Genomic DNA, 27,532 nt, shown 5'->3' on the forward strand with positions numbered 1-27,532 from the left:
AGAAACATTCGAAAAAATTTTACACACAAAGTTTTGGCGCATTAATTGATAACTTTAATTTTAATCCTCAAATTAGGGCTTAACTTTTATTCAATGTACGTACAAAATGTAGCCAATCAGAATACATATTGCATTTACTTGTACAATGATTGTAGTATGTGTTAAAGTCAAGAGGGCGGCGCCCAACGAGAACATATGCAAGCAAGCTATTTTCGACTACATATTAGTAAAATAATATCTAATATTTTCTTCTATGTTTTATTGTTTGCATCTTTCTTAATCAGGGCAATCTATTATAATAAATAAATAGGAAATTACTAAATATTAAGAGAGAATAAAATATTCTCGAATATTTGTTTTGTTTTAAACGGCAATATTGAAAATGTAAACAAAGACGAAACTATCTTTAATTTAAGCAAAATAACATCTTATATTTTCTTCTTTTTATTTTTTGCACTTTTCTACATCAGAAGTTAATATATTTATATATTAATATATGAATAGAAAAATGCCGATAGTTCAGAGAGAATGAAATATTCTATTAGGTAGGTACAAAAATAATATCGTTTTTTTTTTACATCAAGTTGAACGTCAAAAAATGACATTATTTTGCACCAACCTAATTGAATATTTGTTTTCGTCCGCTCAATAAATCGCAATTGTAATAGTACCAGATAAATATAAATTATCGATCGACAATTTTCGTAATTTTAATGCTTTTAAGTAATCTATTTTTGGTAAATTTGTAGATGAACACGCTCTGTTATTTTTCTCTCCACCGATATATATATATATATATATATATATATATATATATATATATATATATATATATATAGGTGGGAAGAGGAATAACAAGGTAATTATTTTAAATGAGTACTTGTGAAGAAATCTGGTGCAAAGTAAAAAATTCTTTTTAGTATTTTCGTGTATAAATGAACCATAAAATGGTATCTCATTCCCGGACCATATTAACTATTTTAGAGAAACTAATTTAATCTTTTTTTACACTAACCCTAAGTCTGAGTGGCAAAAACATAAAATTCTATGTAATCGCCTAAAAAAGTAGAACCTCCCCCAAAACAACATGCATCATTTATGTGACATAGTTAAAAGGAAAAAAAAATGTCTATGTGCCATAAGATGCAAGAACATGAGAGATCATTGCATGGTAAATTTAGATGTGAAACTGATCTTTCATTAAAATATATAAATTTTTTTGTTGTTGTTTTTCTTTTCTTTCTGTCAAGTTTTTCATATCTACACGTAAACGCCTAAAAAATCTCAAATCTTGGGGGGGGGTGCAGACAGCCTTATCATACAGTAATGCCCTACAGTAATTTTATCTATTACGTTCTGATATGCAAATTTGTTTATCTCTTCTCTATATAAATAAAATGAACTCATTTTTCAGTCTGATTTTGACCTTAATAGGATTAAAAATCAAGATATTTCATGCAAATATAATATGCACAAACGGCAGAACAATATCTGAGGTGTGTTATAGGCTTATTATTTCTCAAATTCCTCGATAATCTTAGATTTCTATACTTTTTCTGCTGAGAAGTCACGGCCAAAATCGGTTAAGATCAATGGAAGTGGTAAAATATTTTCTCTCTAATAAATTCCTCCTCCCCCTGCCACCACTTAACACCGTTTGGGGATCGTTCACAAGGAACAGTTGAGAAGAGAACACCGGTTTGGCTTCGTAGTTCTTTCATGTGAAGTTATTTAAAATCACTAAACTAAGCTGCAGTGCTCTGTGGCGTAGTGGTTAGCGTGTTGGACAATTCACATTATGTTTTCACGTTCGCGCCGACCTACCGTAGTCGTTTTTTTTTTTTCCTAAACAACTGGAATGGACTTTTCTTGGTGGCCGAACTGTTAACGTTGCAGATGTTTTTTTTTTTTTTTCACACGTTATTTACCTACTTTAACTCATGACTCCGGGTTTGATCCTTCCTACTTACCTACCATAACATTTTTTAAAACTCCCCCCCGTCCCGGAAATAAACACTCGGGCAACGCCGGGTACCCCCGCTAGTTTTTAATATACAGCAAGAGTTTGAAGAGCATTTGTGACCAAAATCTTGCTAATTCTCTCACTTCTGATCTGAGACAGTGGTTCAATAGGGGAAATAGCTTGTTAATTGTATGAATTCTAAAATCAAGCTTCTCTGCCTTCACTACCAATGTTCAGACCCTTTCTCAGTTCCAGTTTAAATTATAGGATGAATTTCATCCCAGATCTTAAATGAAAGAACTGTATCCAATCTCTTTCTAATGATAATTGAAAAATCGATGGATCTTTCTACTGCTCCAAAAGTATAAACTCCTGATGCAATATGCTAGCTTTCAAAAACTCAGATACTTCCTAAGTTGAAATGCCGTTTCCACATCTGGGGAGGTATCGTTTTCATTCTTTGATATAGTCCAAAATCAACTTCATAATCTTGTGAAGGATGGTGATCTATTCTTTTCTCTATAGTCCCTATGCAATATGATGATTAGGCAAAAATTGATAAAGAATTTCCTCAATTGTATTAAGTAGTCCTAAAATAGGATCAAAGGTGACCTTGAAGATGTGAAACTCTTGTTGAGTTAAAATGAGTACTCCATGAGGAAACACAGACCACAACACCAAATGAAAGACAGTGATCACAAAATTAAACCGACTTATCATCACAACAGTAAACAAGTCATGCACACTCAAATTCAAATCCACTATCTGTGAATCATAGAACCACTATTAGATAAGTCACGCCTTCAGTGTTATGACCACCAGGAACAATACATTTGCAAGAGACTGAAAAGACAGTATTTTTCTTTTGTTTTTTTTTTTATTCAATTTTCGCCCAAAACAAGGCATAGTGCCACTTTTAAGCAGGGGGCTTCTATCGGGGACATAAGTTGTAGGGGTATTACGAAGGGAGATGAGTGGCAAGATGTCTGTTCACATTACATTTGAACTTCTGCATGTCAGTTTGGAAAGCAGAATCCCGGAACCGAGTTCATAAGTCTAGACGTTCTGGGGAAGAAACTATTGGAGTAGAAGGCTTTATTGCCCCTAGAGATCTCTACTGTGAAGGGGTGGAATTAACCTGTTTGTCGAGTTTTTCGGAGGTGTTTATGTCGAGGGGATACAAGTCCTTGTAGTTCGTCAGAGCATTCACCATTAAAATACTTGTAAACCAGGCAGAAAGATGCAACATGTCGTCGATGGGACAGAGGCTGAAGCCTAGATGACAGTTCAGAACCTATCAGGTTGGCGACTCTCTTTTGAACCCTGTCAAGAAGTGAGACACAAGTAGCAGATGCATCAGCACAAATGTGGCAACAGTACTCCATACATGGGCGAATGGCGGCATTAGAGAGGGACAGGATACTTTCGGGCGTAAATAGTTTTCTAGCACGGTAGAGAGAGCCCACATTCTTCGCAGCAGCCTTGGCAATGCTCTTAATGTATCTATTCCAGTTTATGTTCCCTGTAAACATTAGGCTGAAGAGTTTAAAAGAAGTACTTTCAGGTAATGTGTTCTTGGCCATTGCTATTGATGGTAGAAAAGGTTCCTTGTAATTATTGAAGGAAACAAGCTTAGTCTTGGCAGCATTGAGTGTGATCATCCATTTTTGTCCCATTCCGCTATAGATTGGAGGTCATCCTCTAGTGTTTCTGCCATTTCCTTAGATATGTATTCATTTGTTTTCCCCTCATGCCTGCTATAGAGTGTGGTGCTATCAGCAAATATAACCATCTCAGAAACCATTTTATCTGGAAGGTTATTTATGAATATCAAGAATAATAAAGGTTGAAGGATAGACCCCTGAGGTATTCCTGCATTTATATCATATTGTTTAGATGTACGACCGTCGAGGACAGCCTGGATTTTTCTTTTACTTTAGAAGGATTTAATTACATTATCTGAAGCGTTAGGTACAGAAAAACAGTAGATATATTTGCAATTGCGCATAGAAAACTTTTGTTTATTTTACAAAGCATGTTTAGCTTCTAATAGATGAACATTAATTGCAAAACATTTGGTTGTACACCATCTTCCTAGATCTGCACAATTGATTCGTTTGCTAAATGTTTGCAACATTGTGCTTCTAACTTAGTTTTAAGTCACGATACAGTGGAAACTGAAATTGAGATGAATCATGAAAAATGTTCTTCCATCCACTATCCAGACAGGTATTAAATCAACTTTTATAGGCAACAATAATGATTTGAGTAATGAAACTTTTTCTGGACATGAAATATCTCACAAGAGGAGTTGTATAATTATACAAAACAATCTATGTCTTATATCAATTACACATGGTTCCTCTAACATTTAAGGTATATATCTGAAAAGAATAAGGAAGAACATTGCCGCTCGTAGAAATATATCAGGTAACACACTGTAATCAGCTTTCATGCAAATCAAGATATCCATCTCCCTGACTGTCGTGGTAAAAAATCGAGTGCCAAAGAGTTTGACAGATTTAATAAAATGCTCTACCAAATGTAAACAAATTAATGTAAAGATGTAAACATTTGTACATGTCTGCAAAACAAGGTGCAATGCACAGATATATGAAATGATGTGAAATTACTGGAAAGGATGCTATAAAAGATTACACTGATGAAGACAATGATAATAATAATGAATTGACATAAAAAGTGATGCATCTTTAATAAAATAATATATGTTCTTATTTTTTTACTTTAATTAAATTTCCTTAAATGATTGTTTTATTTTTATCAATAAGATTGTTTAAAACATATTTTCTTATTTGTAACTTGAAGAATAAAAAAAGAAATATTAGCTAAATTTCTTTCGAATAAAAGTTGACAATTATTTTATATTTTGGATAGAAGAACTAACTTGAAAATTACGCAAAAACGCAAATATATCTACAGTTAAAATAATGTCTTTATGCACAACAATAACAGAAGTGAGACTGCCTGAAAACATAAAGATTAGCCAAAGTGTTATCTGGACTTTAGTTCTCCGTGTCATATTAAGTTATGCCATGGAAACGTTATAACTCAAGAACTAAAGACTGAAATTTTAGAATGTGAAATGGCATCAAATTCATACATTAAAATTTAAAACATCGGCAATTAAAATATCACAAAATTTTCAGATTTGATAAAGCTTTTCAATTTCAAAACCATATTACATGGAGGACTTCATTCACTACAATTTGGGTAAAGCAACTAGTCTCTACGATTAAGAGAAGCAAAGTTATTGCCAAAAGTATGATGTTCACGTTTTCTTTGACCTTGACCTGTAACCTTTAAACTTGATATCTAAAAATTAAATCCGTTCTAATTTGGATCAAAATCAATATTTTGACCAAGTTTAGTAATGATTATTCAAGCGATGTGAACTCCAGGCTGTACTAAAACGGCTATTATGTTGATGCAAAAATAATGTCGTTTTTAAAGATGAAGTTGAACGTCAAAAAAACATTATTTTTGCACCAGCCTAATATAAACATAACTGAAAACATAACGTCCTCGGTGGAAAAAAAACCAACTATAATTTTGTCTGATGAGTCATATTGGTAGAATAGAAATGACTTTACATAAAAAATATCAAAATTTAACAAAAAATATATTTTTAAGTTATACATACAAAATACTGAAGAAGTATTAGTGAAAATGTCGGTAAAAAGTGTGCTTTTTTTCCTTCAAATAATCTCGACTCTGAAATAGACTATAAAGATTAAGTCCAATAGTATGATGTTCAGGAGTCTATTGACATCCATTTGTCACTATTTTTTTCTTCCATCCTCCAACCGATGTGACAGAATCATAAATCTAGACGGATTTTGACCGTTGGGCCCAGAGCCTAAGTTGAGCTTAAATATAATAATAGTATTATAGATAAGACAAAGCTATATATTGATATACATAGATTTATTTGTCGATGTAATAATGAAAAACTACACTTGGAGCAGGTGTTATATGCTTTTTATACCAATTTCAGTTTTTCCTTATTATATCGACCAATAAATTTATGTATACCAATATATATAGCTTTGTCTTGTCTATCATGCTATTATATATATATATATATATATATATATATATGTGTGTGTGTGTGTATGTGTGTGTGTGCGTGCGCGCGTATGTGTGTGTGTGTGTGTGTGTGTGTGTAGAAAAAGAGATAGAAAAAGGAAAGAAAGAGAAAGGGTAAATTATATATATATATATATATATATATATATATTGTGGCAGTGTAGCTTAGTTTCCTAGAAGTACATCCACTAAAGCAACATGTGTCTACCCAAAGTGCTCAATGAGTTAACAGAGAAGGTACATTTAATTTATAGCTACATATGTGCATACATTTTTCTGTAATCACCTGTTATTGGGGAGACTACGTTTTCAGGCCAATAATTTCCCTCGAAAACTCAATTCAAGATACAAAATTATTTTCTTATATCACATACAAAAAAAGAATCTTGTCTTACAATAGGGGTAGGGGGTTTGTGTGGGGGGAATAAGTAAGGACATGACCCACGATCCATCTATTATCTCATGCTTTTATTTTCTTTCGTCTTAACTTCGGTAGGGACAATTTTTTTTTATTTTTATTCTTTTTATAACCTTAAAATTAAGTATCTACTCTCCGGTGTCCTATTATAAAATACTTGAGAAGTCCGTCACTTTTGCGGCAATAACCACGGTCCACTTTTCAGGTGATCGACAATTCTAAACTGCCACCCGATAGGGAAGAAACGATATTTCCGATTTTTACAAACGCATATTTCAAAGGTATACATACACGCAAATACACAGGCGTAAATGCACACATTTAGTATATTTCTTCATACATACACATACATACAGAAATATAAAATATATAAAATATAAGAATGCAAAATATAAAATGTAACAATACAGCATATACATGCATAGACATAGACATATATATATGTAGATGTATATGTATAAAATATATATGTAGATGTATATGTATGTTTATTTATGTGTATATGTACGCAGATATACATGTGTGTATATTCTTGAGACTTTTCAAGATTATATTTTTGTAGGTGACATTAGAAAAAAATTTTGTATCTTGAGTTGAGTTTTCGAGGGAAATTCTTGGCCTGAAGACATAGTCTCCCCAATAACGGTGATTACAGAAACATGTATGCACATATGTAGCCATCAATGTTTGTATAAATCAATATGTAGCCATCAATGTTTGTATAAATAAATTAAATATATATATATAGAGAGAGAGGGGGCGCGGGGGATACTAGAAAGCTGATTGGCTAACTAGAAATCCTCAACATATATAAAAACAAGAAGCAACCACAAAATTCGCGCATAAGCCTGACGAATCCTATAGTGGATGAAACGCAGAATATTCAGTGTAGCTTAATCGCCATATATATATATATATATATATATATATATATATATATATATACAGAGAGAGAGAGAGAGAGAGAGAGAGGGGGGAGAAGGTATAGGGAAAGATATGAAAGAAATAAATAGACACGCTAATTATCAATTCAAATAAAGGTTAATATAAGAAGATTATAGTTTAGTTACAACAGAATATGTTGTTTATCCTTCCGTTCTGATGAATTGGAAGCTAACTCGTTTAACAGTGCAAAGTAAAATCTCGATGATTTGTTGTTGATAATTCCGCCTTAGTTTTATTGTACAAAACGGTTCTTTTAAAACTTTCTATATAAATAAAACCGTAGATGTATGTCTATATGAAAATATTTAACCGATAAACTCTTAAACTACTGGTCGCATAATAACATTGAAATTAACAGGAAATAGTAACCATATACCAAGGCTGATTTATAACGAAAAAAAAATGTTTCAATGGATGAATAACGCGGAGAGAAATATATCGGCAAGTTGAAATGCAAAATGTTCATTTCAACTTGCCGATATATTTCTCTTACCTTTGCGCATGCGTAAAATCATTCATAGATTGAAGTGGTTTAATTTTGAACTTTTGTTATTCATGTGTCGATAGCTAAACCGGTATGGAAAACGGCTAGAGCGCTAAATGTTTCGGTTTTCGCACCGAAATCATTTTTTAAACTTTTGAAATCAGTACTACATATTGAGTACAACATTATATTCTATCGAAAATGTGCTCTTTCATAATAAATACGAAATCTGCAGGAATTAAAATATATTTAAGTGTATTTTACAACAAAGCAAGGTCAGCTCCCCCCCCCCCGCTTGTGTACAATAAAATAATAAAAATGTGTCTTGGGTGACCCGTGTCATATTAAATTGTGATATATATATATATATATATATATATATATATATATATACATATATATATATATATATGCATGTATGTATTAGTACATTAAATACCAAAAAATATCGATAAATATAAAATATCGATGTTTTAAATGCATACTGATATTTTGTAGAGCAAATATATTAGACGTCTAATCTAAGGCAAAAGTGAAGTTCATGTCAATATGATCTGTTTACGCCCTGTTGAGATAGATGATTGTATTGTCCGCATTGCATGGCATGAAAACGATTTATTTCTCAGCTGGTTCGTAGCGGTTGAAGTTGACCAACTGTTATGCTCGGGTGTGAGTTAAAAGTGACTTCTGTTCGGGGTTTCGAATCTTGCAGCAGGCTGCACACTATTTACTCAACACTGATGATTCTCCCCACCCCGCTAGTAGTAAGAATAACCGAGCTAAAAATACAAATGAGCATCATTTAATTGAAATATTATATAAATTTATAGGTTTCGTTACTTTCCAAACATATGCTGATTTAAAGGCACATAGTTTAATTTCAAATTTTCATTTATATATAAAAAATTATTTTTATTCACCTCAAGTTGAGGCGTTATGAGCTACTCTAGAAGGGACATGGCTTATAAAAGTTAACTTAGGTGAGGAGGTGGAAAGCAAGTTCTGTGTTCACATTATGTTCAAATTTCTACATGTTGGTAATGTCACAAAAGTAGAGAACAAGAATGGAATTCCAAAGACAATCAGTCTGAGAAAATAAGCTTTGAGAGTACAGAATCTTCGATATTTAAGAACCTTTACAAGTAACGGTCGCATTTTGCAGCAAATCGGGCGGGTTTGAGGTATAAACGCACAGCCAGTGAAAACATTGGTTGGTTGTTTTTGTTTTACGGCATATCAACCCTTTTCAGGTTATTTAATGCTGAATCCGGTGATTTTGAAAAATAATTTTAATAGAATATATTTATTTTTTGCGAGTTGGTTTCTATTTAACCCATAGTTGGGACCCTAACAGGTACTACCGCTCCGGGGCCCTGTGGGTGGGGCATTAGAATACGCCGACTGCCCCCCTGCAGAGGGTAAAAGTCCCTCAATGGGGGTCCTGGATATGACCTTAAACTATATCCAGTGGTGAGGCCCCAGCTTGTGGGCTTTGGGGAGTGTAAAGCAACCCTTTAATCACCATTGCTCCCAGGTCCACTCTGACCCGGAATGGTAGCACCTGTTAGGGTCCCAACTATGGGTTAAATAGAAACCGACGTGAAAACAACAAATATATTCTATTAAAAAAAAATTTTCTTCAAAATCTTTGGATTCGGCATTAAATAACCCGAAAAGGGTTGATATACCGTAAAACATAAACAACCAACCAACCAACTACCGCTCCGGGCCAGAGTGGACCTAGGAGCAATGGCAATTAAAGGGTGGCTCCACACTCCCCAGATCCTGCAAGCTGGGGCCTCACCATCGGATATAGTTTATACGTGATATAGTATAAGTGAACCAACATCTCGCTGCCCTAATCCCTACATAGTACCCCAGTAGATGTTTCCCCTGATAGTAGCCCCCTACACCAAAGTGGCAATGTGCCTTGTTTGGGGTGAAAATGTAATAAAAAAAAATATATAGTTTAAGGTCATATCCAGGACCCAGAATAAAACGTATAGAGAGTATAAACGTAGTATGCTCCTGAGAGTAAATTATTTGGGATTACTTATGAAACAAGCACAGGGATGCAACTGTGCAGTTATACGATAGGGATCGAATTTAGAAGGTAGTACGAACCTATCATGTAAGGAAATCTTGCTTCTACCTTGCCCAAAAGCAAAGGCTTGTGGTTGGTATCCGAATCCTTATGTGACAACAGTATTCTTTGCATGGTATAATGATGGCTTTGTAGAAATGTAACATGCTGATAAGCGTGGTAGGTGTTCTAGCCCGGTCAGAAGGAACTTACCTTCTTTGTAAGTTTGTTTTGCACACATTCTTAGCACCATTTTATATATGTGTCTATTTATGTATTGCTTCATTTCATGATACTTGAGTTTCTCTGTACCGTAGTGACGTTTCTGGAACAGATGTTACGTCCTAGTACGGCACCCAGCCCCTCGGATGTTAAACACAATAAAATGATAGGCACATACCCTTTAGATCCGTTTGGCGGGTTTTGTCTTCAAGTTCTCAGCGTTATTAGTGTAAGGGTTTTCATCATCTTCTGTACTGCCACCTTTGGTGGTATGATTGAGCGTTGTATGACTAAACGAACATCCAATCATTTTATATTAAAATATAATTATTTTATTCTAACAATTGAAAGAGTATATTAAAAACTCGAAACATTTCGCTGGCAACAAAGTTGAGAATGTAACCCTTTTGTGAGCATTCGGAATGCTCTTCTAATACTGAATGACTACTTCTTTTTATTGGGAAAACGTATATATATATATATATATATATATATATATATATATATATATATATATATAATTTTGGATATATATATATATATATATATATATATATATATATATATATAGACTTTTTTGCATAATACATTTTATAGATTACGAATACAGTTTTGGATTTCCTATATTAATATATTTTGGCTAATTGTATACGATTTAAAAGTATCAGGATAATGAATATAACGAACAAAAGCTTTATTTAACTGTTAAAATATTTTAGTTTTATCCTCGCCTTGTTTAATCATCCTTAGCTATAAACTGGGGGTATAAAATCTATAGATTTGAAGGTAACGCGAGCTATTCTCCAAAACTCTGACATAATGGTTCCATAAAAATAAATATACGGAAAGCACTATCTTATATTATATATATATATATATATATTTATATATATATATATATATGTGTGTGTGTGTGTGTGTGTGTGTATATATATATATAGAGAGAGAGAGATAGATAGATACACATATATATAAAATAGTATATCTATATAAAATAGTATATATATCTAATAGTATATATATATATATAATAGTATATATATATATAATAGTATATATATAAAGAGAGAGAGAGTGACAGAGAGAATAATATATATATATATATAAGATAGTATATATATAAAGAGAGAGGCAGAGAGAATAATATATATGTATATATATATATACTATTTGTTTTAGTAATTCAAATAAAAACATTTTCAGTCCTCATCCCATAATTTGCGAAATATATATATATATATATATATATATATATATATATATATATATATATATATATAGTGGAGATGGTAATTAATAAAAACTGAAGAAAGTGCTCAATACTGTTGTAGAGCAAATATGCGTTTTATTTTTTATTACCGTATCTTTCTGTTAAGTTACATTATTGTTTCGGCTATATGGCCGTCTTTCATTCCAAAATAGCAAACATTTCTGTAAAACTCTGAGGACGCTACAGACGGCCAAAAAAAAAAAACGGCAGTGTAGCCGAAACAATAATGTAACTTAACAGAAAGATACGGTAATAAAAAATAAAATGTATATATATATATATATATATATATATATATATATATATATATATATATATATATATATATATCCCCGTATGCGTTCCAACTGTTATTTAACTATTTGGACAAATTCAAATATTATATGAATTAAAAATATTCCACAAACGCTACTTTTCAGACGGTTAAATACATTTGTTATACATATATGAATATATTCATAATCCCTACTTTAAGGGATTATGCAGTTGGACTCACCCCTTACCATTTTCGGGGTACAGAATTTTATTATGGCTATATATAGACCGAATTTATTTAACATAATGAAATTAACATATAAGTATATGGCTAGCAAACTTTGAAATCGATTATCTAGCCTTGTCATTATTTATGCTTTAATTTCATCATATTGGATTTATATATATTTATATGAATGAATTTGGTCTGTATATAGCCATTATATATCTGTAACACGAGCACACATATAAACACACATATATATATGTATGTATATATTTCTGTGTATTTATTTATATATTATTATTTTGCATGAAACATCACGATATTCTAAAGATTGTATTTCAAAATGTATTTCGTTTTCGTCCAGTTTCTTGTTTATGGCATTTTTACATAACGAACACAAGTATCTTGAGTTGAAATTCGAATCGCATCTGCCAATTCCGATCTGATAAGCTTTCTGTTATTTGGCACTTCCGACAGAAAGATGGACGGGGAAAAAAAGAAAGCATAAACATCGCCTTCCCCGGTAATCAGTACACAAACAGCAATAATCTTCTATCGGTGCATACCGATAATGGAAAGCCCAGGAGGTTCTTTGCAGGAAATCCACTTCCGTGCACCATTTTTCATTCAAGTCTTGAACATATAAATAGCGAAATGTAAAAAAAAAAGAAAAAAAAAAGAACTTCAACCTGCGTGGTCTGTAATGCTAAAGAATACAGAAGTAAATGTTTTGAATAACAAGAGCAAACATTCTTAAGAGACGGTCATTCGAAATGTTCTTTTAGCGATGAAAATGCTATCGTAAACTTCAGCTTCACCGACCAACAGACGGACAGAACATTTGTCTTAGATTCTTGGACCTATCACAAATAATATACGTCCGATTTATTCGTATTATTAAGATTATTCGGACTACGATGTAGTTTTCACAAAAACAATATAAAATTATCCGTACACAGAATCATATCTATATCTAAATACGATAGCGTGTGTGTTCTTTTTTGTGTCGTGCTTACACCCAGTTCGTTTAATTATTATGTTCTTCTATTTCTTTTCATAATAATTTTACCAAGAAATCTTTATAAGTTTTGGTTTCGGTTTCGACTATAGCTGATGACACTTAAATCATCGATTTTTTTTATAAATAATTTTATCAAGAATTCTTCATAAGTTTCGGTTTCGATTATGGCTGAAGGAACTCAAGTTATATATATGTACATTTTTATTTAGGTTTCGATTCAAGCTAATGCACCCAAGTCATATGAATATATTTTGCGATTTTTGAAATCGCAACTTTATAACATATAAAAATCGATAGAACATTAACTCTATAATAATATATACAAATCTGCGAGAATTAAAATATCATATTTAAGCGTACTTTACGACCGGGCTTTACCGGGCGTTCGTGCTAGCTTAGATAAATACTTTTGCAGTTTTAACAAAAAAGCTATAAATAATATCAGAGCGTCTCCATTTACACTGAATATCTACAGAATGCCAACATTAATATATTACATATGAATGAGTCCCTGTGGAATTTCCACAGGTCCCGCTAGTATTATATTAAAATGGAAACAACAACTAAACTAGAAAAAATTTATAACAAATAGTAAATTAATGACGTGTCTTTTTGTAAAGCAATTCGTAAATACGCAATATTAAGGTTTATTTTATCGAACCTGGGATCATTCTGTTGAACTCGGGATAAAAAAAAACACATATGACACCTACTTAAAAGATAACGCTACTCCAATATACGTAAACCCTAAGTCCAATCACCCACCATCAATTATAAAACAGATTCCTAACTCGATCGTAAGTAGACTCAGTAATAACTCAAGCGATGAAAATGCATTTAACAGGTCAACCAATATCTATGAAACAGCCCTAAAAATAATAGATACAAAAATATCGATATCAAATATAAGCAACAAAACACCAATAACTATAAAAAAATTAAAAATAGAAGAAAAAAAACTATAATTTGGTATACGACCCCATACAATCAAATGTTAAAAACAAAACTTGGCAAGAAATTTCTAGATCTTATTGAAAAACACTTTCCCGCAACCAACCCCTTACACAAAATCTTCAATAAAAATACCTTAAAGTTATCCTACAGTTGTTGCGAAAATTTATATATATATTGAAGACACTCGTCCATGAATATATTTTTGTTTCTTTCAAAGTTCTTGGTTATTTTCAGGTTTTCTAGCAAAGGTAAATACCTCAAATGAGTACTCCTTGTGTACTCTTGCGAGTTTGATTCCTAATGAGCCACCGTCAGTCAAGTAATGAACAGCTAAATATAAGCGAAAATATACGTATAAATGTATATATATTTATGCATACGTGGACGATCATTTTAAGTTGACTTATGGTTTACAAGTACTTATTTCTTCAAATTTTCACACCATTACAAACTATTTTGATCCCTTACCAACTAGTTTAACCGGCTAAAGACATATATAAAAACAATCCACAGAAATGCAATTATTTGTGCACTGCGACCTTTCATCCATGAGGAGATATAGTTTGGAAAAATTGAAAAAGACAGACAGATCGCCTGAGTTATATAACTGAGATTTATAAATCTCCGCTTTGTATTGAGCACATTTGAAAAAATATTTGTTTTATCAAGATATTTGCTACTTGACACAGATAATAGTATATATATATATATATATATATATATATATATATATATATATATATATATATATATATATATAAAGATGGCGTAAATATATTTTTTGTATTCATGTAACTATGCTAAAAAAAAATTCTTTTCTTTTTAAAATTATCGTCTTATTTATCTGATCAGTCAGGATGGAAAATATTCCAAAACTGACATCATAATTATATGATTTATTCTGCGTTACGAAACGGTTGCTGTCAAGGAGTGAATATTTTAAGATGTTGAAAGAAATAAACAATAAAATGAAATAAATCTCATAATCTTTAAAATAGACTTTTTACTATATATGTATATATATATATATATATATATATATATATATATATATATATATATATATATATATATATATATATATATTGAAATGAACTAGAATACTGGTTAGTTAATCTAATAGTTACAAGTTTTATGAAATGCTAGAAGAAAATTTTCTATAAGACAAATCCAGCCAAATGAAATTGCTTAATAGGTAGAGTAAATAAAATTAGAGTTTATATGTTCAAATTTCATTTAAAAAGAATCACTTTTCAAATTTGAATATATATTTTTTTAACTAAAAAATACAATGTTGAAATTAGAGTTTAAAAAAATGCCATACACTGTGATTCCAAGTTTTTCAAAAATTTCCCCGATATTTATGTATATTTTTAATCCAAATTATAACATATAATTTATAAATATATAACAACTATATTTTATAGTTGCATTTAGCTGGATTTACTTCAACCTGACAATTTGGATTTAAAATTCATGGAAAGGAAAATACTTTTGCTTTCTGAAATTACCAAACATGAAACGGATTTATTTTCGCAAAGGATTGCTGCCGATTAGCTTTGGATGCATTAACGGAAACTTTTGGTTTTTACCTACACCATACCAAACTTTTAACTATATGAGACTTGATTATACCATCATACCTTTTTCAAGGATTAGTTCTGTATTTGCATACCAATTATCATATTCTGTTTTTGCTTTCAACAATCATTCTATATGTCCCTTGTAGGCATTTCTGTATGTGCTATTTAGAAATAATATCAAATATTAGTATGTTGCTAGAAGTTTTGCTCTGAGGAGTTACACTGACCGTAAATTCCATGAATCAAGGATTCTAATTTAAACATTGTATTTTTTATTTCAAACAATAAATTTTTATTTTGAAAGGTTATTCTTTTTAAATGAAATTTTGAAATATAAAGTTATATATATATATATATATATAATATATATAATATTTATATATATATGTATAATATAAAGTTATATATATAATATTTTTATTTATTCATTTACTTTTAAAACAGTGATCTACGTACATGCATATTTCGGGGTTCTACCCCTCTTCAGCGTAGCTTGACTGTTATTAGAACTCGAACCCTGGACCTTATGTATTTCAGTCCAGCGTCTTATCCATTACGCTATGATGCCACGATTTACTGTCTAGTTTTTATCGTTTATATATTTACGTATATATATTGCTTTTACCGTTGTTGTTGTTGTTGTTATTATTATTATTATTATTATTATTATTATTATTATTATTATTATTATTATTATTATCTATATATTAATATGCTTGTCCGTACGGTGTCACGTCATCATCATCGCAAATATTAATTAATGAAACGCGTCATCATCATCGCAAACATTAATTAATGTGAATTATCTCCCTTTATTGTTCAATCTTTATTAGTTAAAAATCATTATACCCTTTTATTTCCCAAAACTTCCCGAACAACAAAAAAAAAAACCCAAAATATATATATGAACTGTCTATTTATGGTTCCGAATTATTTTAAACACAATTATGCATAGAAGGTATCGTTCCACGGTTTAAATAGTATAGTATTTTACTTACATTTTTAACGATGTCTTCTGTAGTATGGAATGCTTATTCTATTTTATTCAGTAATAAATATATTTTTTACATTTAACGCTACGAGTTCGTTTTTCTTTTCTTTTTTTTTACTGTGCCACTTTATCTTTTTTTATTTTTTTTATTTACTTTTGAGTGAGCCTTACATAACAAAAAATATGTTTAGAAATAAATGTTACAAAAGTCAAGAATAACTTTATTAAATAAATCACCAAAGTCACCATTCGCAAATACACTGAGTAACACAAAGTCAAAACATATTTTACGTCTTGTTCTGTTTTGTTTTGCTTTTTTTTACGGCATATCAATCCTTTTTCGTGTTATTTAATGCCGAATCGAGTAATTTTGTAACATTTATACAACTGCACGTTGTTTACATAGTTATTACTTATGGTTTGTTTGTTTTATTTTGCTTCTTTTACAGGCAGTCATCATCTTCTAATGCCCACCGACATAATACTATAAAAAATGGACACAACCTTTTTTTAATATGAAATAAAACACTGTTTCATTACTTACGATTTAATTTATTTAAAGAAATATTTATTTCCTATTTAAATATTTTCAGTATATTTTATTTAACTAAAGAATTTTTCCATTATTTTTATTATATTGTTAGGTGAGGTTTCAGAATAGTTAACCCCGCTCCCCATATTAAGAATGGCTTTCAGCATGATTCTTACAATAGCGGTATGAAAGATTTTTTTTCCCTTATTTTAAAACAAATTATTAAAAAAAGATACAAGACCATTAATTTTTTTTTCATTAAATCGCTATTTAGGTGAAGGTTCAAAATAGTTAACCCTTCTCCCCATAACCGTTTTTTATGCAGTAAAATACTTTGTTTCAATAATTATGGTTTAAATAAATATTTATTCCTTATTAAAAGATTTACAGTATATTTTATTTAACTGAAGAAATATTTATTGTTCATACATATATTTCCCTTATTTTTTTACATTGTTAAGTGTAGTTTCAGAATAGTTAACCCCCCTCCCCATATTAAGAATGGCTTTCAGCAGGATTCTTACAATAGTGCTATCAAAGTTTATTGATTTTTCTTATTTAAAACAAATTATAAAACAGATACAAGAACATTTTAAACATTTTTTTCATTAAATCGTTATTTAGGTGAAGGTTCAAAATAGTTAACCCTTCTCCCCATAACCGTTTTATTTTATGCAGTAAAATACTCTGTTTCAATAATTATGGTTTAAATAAATATTTATTCCTTATTAAAAGATTTACAGTATATTTTATTTAATTGAAATCTATATCAATAATTCGACTTAAAAAATATTTGTGAATTTCCAAATCTTCATTGAATAAAATTCAAAATAAATAGAAAAGTCTATTGCATATGTAAAAGTTGACGGTTGCTTATTTAACTTCATTAAAAGCTATCAAAGTCAACCAAGAGCTGCTCAATAGTCTGGCTTAATGGATCATTTAGCAAGGAATGAAGATGGTTATTCTGGTGTACCAGTTATTCTACCATCTACATTTACAGGAAGTTCTAGGAATCTACAACAGCTTTATCAAGATGCAATGGCAGTTTTCTGTGACCTATTCATTACTCACACGTGTAATCCAAAATTTCCTGAAATATTAAACAACTTGGGGTCATCAGAACTTACACAAAATCGATGTCAACAATGTCACACAGTTTTTTTAAATTCACAGTCTGACTCCCAAGAACCTGCTGACTGACCACTATTCTCACTCCAAGCAGCTGATCGGCGTCCCTGTCACCGCCTCAATCATCACCAGTTAGGTGTATCAGAATGTTTGTAGGAATTTTTGACACCCCTAACACGAAACTGCGAATAAAATATAAAAATCTCGTAATTTCTCTGTTAAAAGTGGGTTATTTATTTTCTTTATGGATTATACTTCCAAAATAAACTATTGAAGTTGTTTTAAAAGTAATAGAAATATGTTTTTTAAACAGTAATGAATTTTCCGAACTCAATATTTTTCAATTTTTAAACTTTAAAAATCTATCAGAATTTTTCTATTGATTCTATTTTTACGATATTTTCAGAGTCAATGTGAAATTTTATGTTCTTTCCAATAAATCGAATATAATATTTTAGACAAACGTCTTTTTTTAATTCACGCCCCCAATATTCAAGTGTCTATTAAAAAGTAAATAATTAATTTACTCACCGAAAAGTAAATAATTAATTTACTCACAAATTGAAGAGAAAAGGTCAATAAATAATATATTCAAATTTAAAACAAAAAAAAACGTAGTGTTTTTTTTAGAATTTTACCTGTAAAGTTTGAAGTTTAAAACCTTTTTTTAAACCACGTTATTTGTTTTTTCTTTTTTTCCTTTTAATGGAACCTTGGTCCTTGCTCCTTTAATTGAAAAAAAAATTAGGGCTTGAATTACATTTTTCGAGGAGTTATAAGCTTGGAAAGACAGGGGGTCGAATAATTTACGCCTCCCATTTTGAAATGTCTATTAAAAAGTAAATAATTAATTTATGTACCAAAGTCTTATATATCACAAATTGAAGAGTAAATAATATATTCAAATTTAAAACAAAAAAGAACTGTTTTTTTAGAAATTTTCCTGTAAAGTCCGAAGTTTAAAACCTTTTTTTTTAAAAAAAAACACAACGTGTTTTTTTTTTTTTTAATGAAACCTTGGTTCTTGACCTTTAATTGAAAAAAAATTAGGGCTTGAATTACATTTTCCGAGGAGTTATAAGCTTGGAAAGATGGGGTGTAATTATTTACTATTTTCACGAAATTTCTGACACACTTACACCAGCACTTCCTGACAATATCAACAGCATCAGTTACGATCGCATTGACCTCCAATAAAAGTTTAAACTAAAGTTCTTTGTTTGTTCTACTTACTTCCATACATTCATTTTTGTAATATAACAATAAGAAATTTCTTACTGATGTGTTTTAAAAGATTTTAACTACCGTGGAATTTCCACGGGTCCTGCTAGTTATCATTATTATTACGCTTATCGCTCCGTCCGTTATCATGCTGTGCATCCCTAAAAAAGGAGTATTCATTCCTAAAAGTGGAATGAATATTCCAAATAAAACTTGTCACCCTTGAAAAGGAAATTGAAATATTAAAAAAAAAAATGGTGTCGCTGTTGAGGCAAAGCTAATAAAAATGATTTGTCTTTCTTGGCCTTTTGGCTAAGATCACAGTGTAGTATCTGTTCTTCAGGTGCTACATTTAAATTTCTTCTCTCTCAGTGAAAGAGAAATCCTATGTTTAATGTAACAAGGTTTTATTTAATATTAAAAAAGTAACTGGAAAAAGTTATGTCTAATTTAATTACAAAATGCCCTGGAAATGTCACTTCTGATTAATTATAAAATGCCCTGGAAAATGTCCATTCTGATTATATTTTCTTGTTTACTTGCCTCCCCACAAGGGCGGAATTGGACATGAGGTCGGTTATAAATTTAGGGGGAAACCAGCTCCCCAAAAGGGCACTCGGGTCAATAACAAAAATAAAAATTGTATCAGTAATGAAGGATTTCTCCTCCATTAACCAAAATCAAAAAAGGGGGGATTTAAGTCACTGAAATGCTGAAACTGATACTACACTCGGAAATTCATGTTGAAGCAATGGTTGCCTAATCCATAACCGTGTTAATGTTTTTATATGTTACTTTCGAAAAGCTGCTGAACAGGTTATGATTTAAACATTACTTTATTTCAAGTATATTTTAAGCAGTGGGTTACGGGATATGAAGTCAGTCCCGGAAATTACTCGAACCGATTACGATTTAAACATTACTTTATTTCATGTATATTTTTAACTGTGGTGTGGGGGATATTAAATCAGTCCCGAAAATGGGTGAAACCGTTTACGCATTACACATTACTTTATTTAATTTATATTTTTAACATTGGGGTGGGAAATATGAAGTCCGTTCCGGAAATGGCTGCAACCATTTACGTTTTGGACATTACTTTATTTAATGTATATTTTTAACAGTAGGATGGGAGATAAGAAGTCGGTCCCGGAAATGGCTGAAAATTTTACGATTTATACATTACTTTATTTCATGTATATCTTCAACAGTGGGTTTTTTTTTTTTTTTTTTTTTTTTACACAGTGATCACCACTTATCAAGGCCCGGAAGCCACTCAGGGATAAGGGTTATTGCAAGTACATCACGTTAGTGAGGAGATTTTATGAAGTGTTTAAGTAGGGGGGCGGTTCATTAAGGATTTTGTTAACATTAGACTTGGAGACATCCAAGTTGTAGTCCGGAGGGAAGCAGGCAGACGGAACAGAGTTCCACAGGCGTGCAGTTCTAAGAAAGAAGCTTTGCTCATGAAATCCGCGTTTTGATTTAGGCACAGATATAGAGTGGGGGAAATTTTTCACAGTGGATTCAGCTAGACGGGTGATTTTCGTGAAAGTTTGGCGAGGGGGGACCAGGGATTGGAGTTCAGACGAGCACCTGCCATGAAAATAACGATAAAACAAGGATAGGCTCGCAACGTCTCTTCTGTGGGAGAGGGGTTGCAGGGTAGAGAAAAGGGCATCCCCCACTAAACCACGAAGTCTATTTTGTACTCTGTCAAGGCATGATAGGCTGTTTTTGGCAGCTCCTGCCCAGATATGGCAACAGTATTCCATCCTTGGCCGTACTTGGCTTTTATATAGATAGAGAATTGAATCAGTAGTGAGATATCTTCTGGAGCGGTAGAAGGATCCCACCATCTTTCCTGCGACCTTGGCAACAGACTTGATGTACGTGTTCCATTTCAGATCAGGAGTAAAGGTCAAACCCAGAAGCTTGTCAAAACACGGGGCCTCACCCAGACGAGAGCCATCCATCACAATTGATGCCAGCTGGGGATCAGAGCGTTGATGATGTAAGGATAGGAGTTTGGTTTTAGATGCATTAAAGGTAACTAGCCACATCTTCCCCCACTGAACCACGCGCTCGAGATCAGAGGAGAGAGAATCCGAGAGAACTTTGTCATTTACAGCCTTTGATGTGTTGCCGTAGATGGTCGTGTCATCAGCATAGATGTCAACGAATGAGTTAAGTATGTGTTTAGGGAGGTCATTGATGTACATCAGGAAGAGAGTTGGGCCGAGGATTGACCCCTGAGGGACTCCAGCATTTATATTGCAGGCCTCCGATTTTTGTCCATCTACCACTACTCTTATGAGCCTATCGGAGAGAAATGATTTAATGATTGAGAAAACATTTCCAGTTATACCGTAGCTGGAAATCTTGTGAAGTAGACCCTTATGCCATACTTTGTCAAAGGCCTTTGATATGTCAAGAGCAATTGCCCTAGAAAGGAAGCCTTTGTCAAGAGATTCACTAATCCTGTGGGATATAACCGTCAGCACATCTGCGGTAGATCTTGCAGAGCGGAAACCATATTGTGTGTCACTAAGAAGGTTGTTTCTGCTGAGGTGGTTGACTATTTCTCTATTTAATATTGATTCCAGTAACTTACTCATAACACAGAGAAGACTTATTGGTCTGTATTGAGAGGGAGATGACTTATCACCTGAATTCTTAAATACAGGGCAAACTGATGAGGTCTTCCAGGGGGTCGGAAAGCACTTCTCCTTAAGGCAGCGCTTAAATAGTTTCGTAAGTATGGGAGCAAGTTCTGGTTGAAGCTTTTTTAACACTATAATTGGGATGCCATCAGGGCCAGTTGCTTTACTGGAATCTAGGTTTTTTATTAGCTTGGCGACCTCATGCACGGATATTTGTATATTACCTAGCTTGTTCTGTGTTATAGGAGGAAATATGGGGAGTTGATAGCCTTCGTCGCATAGGGTAGAATTAGCTGCAAAGTTCTTTGCAAATAGTTTGGCCTTGTCTGACGCTGACGAGATAACCTCTGGTCCATTGATAATGGTTGGGATAGAACGCACACTTCTGTTCAGGATCCTATTTGTTATTTGCCAAAACTGGTGGGAACCAAGCCGCTGATCAGCTACCTTGGATTTAACAGACTGGGCATATAGCTCTCTTGCATTTTTTATTACTCTTTTACAGTGGTTGCTGGCAGTCCTGAAAGCAGCTTTAGTCTCAGTGCATCTATTACGTTGGTAGTTATGGAAAAAGTGATTTCTGTGCGCGATAGCAGCAGCACATTCTGGGGTTGGGGATTATAAGTCAGTTCCAGAAATGGCTGAAACAGTTTACTATTTAGATATTACATTATTTCATGTATATTTTTAGCTGTGGGTTTGGGATATGAAGTGGGTCCCGGAAATGGCTGAAACAGTTTACTATTTAGACATTACATTATTTCATGTATACTTTTAGCAGTGGGTTGGGGATATAAAATCAGTCCCGGAAATGGCTGAAACAGTTTACGATTAAAACATTATTTAATGTATATTTTCAGCAGTGGGGTGGCAGATATGAAGTCAGTCTCGGGATTGAATGAGTTGTGCAAATATATACTATCAGAAAGCGTCGCCCAGTATTGAATAAGATAGGTGGGTATTTGCTACTATATTGTAGCAAAATACCCAGCGTCGCCCGTGATCGAATGAGATAGGTGAACGATATATATTAGCAGAATATGCAGCGTCACCCGAGATTGGATAAGATAGGTGAAACATGTATACTATGAGAATACCCAGAATTGATTTGTTTGTAATGAAATAATCAGCCCAGGCAATATATCAACGTTATTATTAAGTATGAGAAGCGACATAGTGGGTTAAAGTTATGAAAATTATTGTTGAAATTAGTAACATATCTAAGAATTATGAAAAATGATGAAATGTGAATTACTTGATTGGTGTGTTTGTAATGATATAATAAGCCCATACAATATATCAAATGTATTATATAAGTAGGAGAAGAGGCATAATGTGGGTTTTAATTATAAAAATTATTGTCGAAGTTAGTAATATATCCAGGATTATGAACAACGATTAAATGTGAGTTAATCGATTGTGTGTTTATAATAAAATAATCAGCCCAGGAAATATATCAAATTAATTATGTTAGTAAGAGAGGGCGATAAGGATGGTTTAAATTATGAAAAATAATTGTTGAAATTAGTAACATATCCAAGAATTATGAAAAAATGTAATATGTTATTTGATGCATTATTGTGTTTGCAATGAAATAATCAAACCAGACAATATATCAAAGTTATTATTTTAGTAAGTGGGTCGATGATGTGGGTTAAAATGATAAAAAATGATTGTCGACATTATTAACATATCCAAGCATAATGAAATATGACAAAATGTGAGTTAATTGATTGGTGTGTTTGAAATGGAATAATCATCCCAGATAATATATAAAAGTTATTATTTTAGTAGTGGGGGGGTGATAATGTGAGTTAAAATATTAAAAATAATTGTCGAAATGAGTAACATATCCAAGAATTAAAAAAAAATGATGAAGTGTGAGATAATTGATAGTTGTGCTTTTTATGAAATAATCAGCCCAGACAATATATCAAAGTAATTGTTTAGTAAGAGAGGGCGACGTGAATGGTTTTAATTATACAAAATTATTGTCGAAATTAGTAAGATATCCAAGAATTACCAAAAATGACGAAATGTGATTTAATTGATTGGTGTGTTTATAATAAAATAATCAGCCTAGACAATATATCAAAGTTATTATATAAGTAAAGGGGAAGGAGATAAGGAGGGCTTAAATTATGAAAAATTATTCTCGAAATTAGTAACATATCCAAGAATTACGAAAAAATGATGAAATGTTAGATAATTGATTGGTGTGTTTGTAAGGTAATAATCAGCCTAGAAAATATATCAAAGTTATTATTTAGTAAAGAGGGATAATCGGAAAAGTGGGTTAAAATTATGAAAAATGATTGTCGAAATAAGTACCATATCCAAGAATTATGAAAAACGATTAAATGTGATTTCATGCATTAGTGTGTTTGTAATAAAATAATCAGCCCAGACAATATTTCAAAGTTATTATTTTATTAAGGAGTGGGCGATATTGTGGGTATAAATTATGAAAAGTGATTGTCGAAATTAGTAACATACCCAAGAATTATGAAAAATGATAAAATGGAGGTTAATTGATTAGTGTTTGTAATGAAATAATCAGACCAGCAAATGTATCAAAGTTATTATTTTAGTAAGGTTGGGCGACAACGTTAGTTTAAATTATAAAAAATATTGTCGAAATTAGTAACATATCCAAGAATTACGAAAAATGATGAAATGTGAGTTGATTGATGTGTATGTTTATAATGGAATAATCAGCCTAGACAATATATCAAAGTTATTATTTTAGTAAGGTGTGCGATATAGTGAGTTTAAATGATGAAAAATTATTGTCAAAATTAGTACTATATCCAAGAATTATTAAAAATGATGAAATGTGAGTTAATTGATAGTTGTGTTTTTTTATACAATAATCAGCCAATACAGTATATCAAATTTAATATTTTAGTAAAGGGAGGGGCGATAATTTGGGTTGAAATTATGAAAAATTATTGTCGAACATAGTAACGTATTCAATAATTATGAAAAATGATAAAATGTGAGTTAATTGACCGTTGTGCTTGTAATGAAATAATCAGACCAGGAAATATATCAAAGTTATTATTTTAGCAGGGGGGCGATACAGTTTTAATAACAAAGTAGAATAATATGATTGTGCCTTCATTCATGCTGAACAGAACGTTCACAGCATGCCCAACAACAATATATTACATATGAAAAATGCTGCTGTGGAATTTCCACACAGGTGCCGCCAGTTGTTTTATTATTATTATTATTATTATTATTATTATTATTATTATTATTTTGTCATCATCATCATCATCATCATCATCATCATGACTATTTGACAGCCTCATAATTATTAATAAGCTAAGATTTTGCCACGCTTAAAACTTTCTAATATTTACTCCCCACCCTTTTAATATTGACATTGAATTGCAGCACTTTGCAGAAAGAATTGTTTCGGTCTGTCTAGATAATTTTCGGTTTAAGTAATACATACATTCATGCGCTGACATCCTTTTTAGCCTGACTTTAATTTAAAAAAATAATCTTAAATAATCTTTTCTAGTTAAGCTAGCGATGGAAGATGACATGTTGTTTTTCTGTCCATTTTATTTCTCGAATCCACTCAACTGGGGATCAACCTTTCTTTGCAGTACTGCACTATCCGAAAAAAAAAACCCCAACAATTTTTATAATTTCAGCTGGGTTGAAAACTTTCCAACCGGACTAATTATATTCAACTGGATTAAATGTAGGTTTGAGTCTTTCTAAAGAATCATTTTCGCCTTTCGAATTACCTTGAAAGAATTTTCATGCAAGCTGAAATGTTATGTCCGGTTTGTTTTTATTATTTTTTATATTTCCCACATTCTTTCACTTATTGTTTTTAAAGTTCATGTACATCTTAGCAATTTCTGTCTATAGTAAATTGCGGTTTCACTTAACGCCATAACCAGAAAATTCTAGCATTGCTACGAATATAATTTGCTGATTTTTTCTGTCCTCTGATGAGAACAATAGCAAGAATAGCATTCGTAGAAACTCCGCGGAATAAGGACTTTGTAAATTGTTTTTTGGAGTAGTCAGTCAACAATTACTTTTAATAGTGAATTTCAAATACACACACACACACACACACACACACACACACATATATATATATATATATATATATATGCGACTTTTTGGGAAATTTTATGAATTCAAATCTTAGCGACTATTGATCAGAACTTAACAAATGAAGACTCGTTGGAAAGGTAATGATCGTAATTGTGTAGTAGGCTATGTAATATTTATCCTTGAGGTCCTACATTTAAAAGGATCATCTATCAGCCATAGCCTTTTTGGGCGCGGTTTCAATCATAGTTATTTGTTTTCCTAGTTTTGTATATTAATTGCAAAATCTCTAATATTTTCGCGCAAACCTTTGGGTTTCATGGAGGTGAGACTAACTTGCTGCTATGATTTCAAATGATCTGATATATATATAATAAATAATTTACAAAATGTTGAACGATTTTTTCAATTTTGGGCTGCTTAAAAACAAGTTTAACCGGCTAAGAATCCATTAAAGAACGGCCCGTAAAAATTCAATCATTTGATGCTCATAGTGCTGCTCTGCGACTTTTAGTTTTCGAGGAGATGGTGTTTGAAAATATGAAGATAGACAGACCGACAGATAGACAGACAGACATATATATAGCCGTTTGTATATATATATATATATATATATATATATATATATATATATATATATTTATTTATTTATTTATATATATATATATATGTATTTATAGTTTACATATATATATTTATATATTTATTTATAGTTTACATATATATATTAATATTTATAGTTTATATATATATATATATATATATATATATATATATATATATATATAATGAGTTAATGCATCTCCATAAAGTGTACTTAGGAGTAATAATATGTAATGTATCCATTTGCACTATTTACTCGCGCATTGCTTAATACATCGAGTCGAGTTGGGTCGTAATTTATGAAAATATATTTATGACAATTAAGCTGCCCAGATGCTTCCGCGTTTCACTTCTCTAGAAAATCGACAAGCGGAAACGCCTTTAGTGGGAAGATTTCCTTCGCAGATGAAACGCAGAAATTCTGTATAGCTTAATTGCCATGAATATATTTGATAACTACACAAACACACATGCACCCTCCCACACACACAAATCAGAGTTTATATGTTCAAATTTCATTTAAAAAGAATCACTTTTCAAATTTGAATATATTATTTCAACTATAAAAAACAATGTTGAAATTAGAGTTTTAAAAAAAATGAACACATATATATACATATATATATATATAAATATATATATATATATATATATATATATATAATGTTATTTGAGAAGGAAAACCGAGAATTAATAAAGTAGTAATCAACGTTTCGTCCCTATTTCAGTGGATATCCTCAGGATTTCGTAAGAAAAATGTAGAAGAACACGATTACA

The 27,532-nt window shown here is 31.4% G+C and overlaps 1 pseudogene; it reads left to right on the plus strand.

Annotated features, from left to right (window-relative positions):
- The first annotated feature begins 19,697 nt into the window (after positions 1-19,697).
- LOC145291759 (U2 spliceosomal RNA) lies at positions 19,698-19,815 on the plus strand (annotated as a pseudogene).
- The last annotated feature ends 7,717 nt before the right edge of the window (positions 19,816-27,532 follow it).

Source organism: Euprymna scolopes, chromosome 12, assembly GCF_053919585.1.
Source record: "Euprymna scolopes isolate OS-2025 chromosome 12, ASM5391958v1, whole genome shotgun sequence".
NCBI lineage: Eukaryota > Metazoa > Mollusca > Cephalopoda > Sepiida > Sepiolidae > Euprymna > Euprymna scolopes.